Here is a 1,638-nt window from a genome sequence, read left to right on the forward strand (position 1 = left end):
CCTGCTGCCATCCCACCCCCCTGCTGGCATCTCCCCCATGCCCCTGGCATCTCCCCCTTGCCTCTGGCATCATGTCTATCTCTCTGGCACCTCATCCTCCCCTCTGGCATCACCACAGCTTGGACCCCCTGCCCCCCCAGCAGTGTGGGGTGAGCAGAGGGCAGCACCTCGGTTGGGGGTTAAGCCCCTCCGAAGAGGTTAATAGCATCTGGGTGGGGGATTTGGGGGAGCAAAGACCCCCCCAAACCACCCCATGGGGAGGGAAGACACAGCCAGGGCCTGACCCAGGGTGGAAGTTTCTCAATCCAACCCTTCAGGTTCATCCCTGACTTGTCCTCAGGGGGTGATTTATGGCCGGACCTGGACCCCCCTCTCCCACATGCATCTCATGTTTTCTTTGGGAGCCAAAATCCAGGCTGGAGGTTTTGGGGGAGAGCTGAATTAGTCTCCCAACTCCCTCCCAACCTTCCCCACGTCCCTCTCCTGCCTGCCCAGCTCTCTCACGTCTCCCAAATCCCTCACATATGGTTTCCATATCACTTGGCTCTGCAGGCTCTTGCTCCAGCTTAACTTTCCCTTGTCTCTTCCACGCAGCTCTTGGCAGGGGATGTTGGTCCTTCTCCCCTGCCCTGGTCCTCCCCCAGAGCTGCCCGTTTGGACACGTCTCTCCCTCCCAGCCCTGAAGAGGGTGTGGGGAAGGACTGGGAACTGCCTCCTGCTTCTGCTCCTGCCCTCAAATTGCAGCCTGAGCTGTGCCAGGGGCAGGTCGGTGCCAGGGGAGGTGCCTCCTTCAGCTTGTTTGCTCTTCCCTTGGCTTTGCCACAGGTCTCCTCTCCACCCCGGGTGCTTCCTCCTCTGGGATCCACCCGCCACCAGACCCAAAACCCTGGGGTTTTTTTTTCAGCTCACAAGTGCTCCAAACCACCCCCCCCCCCCCCCAAGCAGGATTTGGGCTGGATGCCACCCAAAGGCAGTGGGGTGAGGTCAAGTCGGGGTGCCCAGAGGACCTGGCTGATCTTCTCACCCCCGTGGTGGTTGTTTTTGGCTCTCGTCAGTGTCACCCTCGTTGCTTTTTGTAATTAGTGGCTCTTTGGGGATGCACTTGTTAATTGCTTGGAGCATGAACTTGGCAGCTGCTCCTCCCTGGCCCCTGAGCTGATCCAACCACCCTGCTCCTCACCACTGGTTCCCTGCCCTTCCCTGGTGCTGAGAGCAAGGAGAGGAGGGCTTGGGGAGGGGGGTGGGGGGTGTCTGGACCACCTGCTCGTTTCAGGTGCCCCCAATCCCGGTGGGAAAGGCAGCTCCACCCCAGGCCAGCTGCATCCAGAGCCTCTGGAGCAGGGGATGGGCATGAGCTCAGCCAAAGCCTCACACTTGGGGGTCCCAGGAGCCCAGGGCTGGCCAAGAGCCTCACCAGAGGCAGGAGGAGGAGGAAAGGGCTGTGTGGGGTGATGTCCTCTCCTCCTGTCATGCTGAGCATCTCCAGCTCCCTGGAGGAAGAGGGGCTGGAGGCAGAGGGATGGACAGAGGGATGGACAGAGGGATGGACAGAGGGACAAGCCCTGGGGGCACAGCAGGAGCTTCCCGGGCCATCTGCTTGGATTTGGCCCTGGAAAAATGACTTGAGAGGTGGTTGGA

The sequence above is a fragment of the Chaetura pelagica genome, unplaced genomic scaffold (genome assembly GCF_000747805.2).
Source record: "Chaetura pelagica isolate M959 unplaced genomic scaffold, ChaPel_1.0 scaffold2361, whole genome shotgun sequence".
Classification (NCBI taxonomy): Eukaryota; Metazoa; Chordata; class Aves; order Apodiformes; family Apodidae; genus Chaetura; species Chaetura pelagica.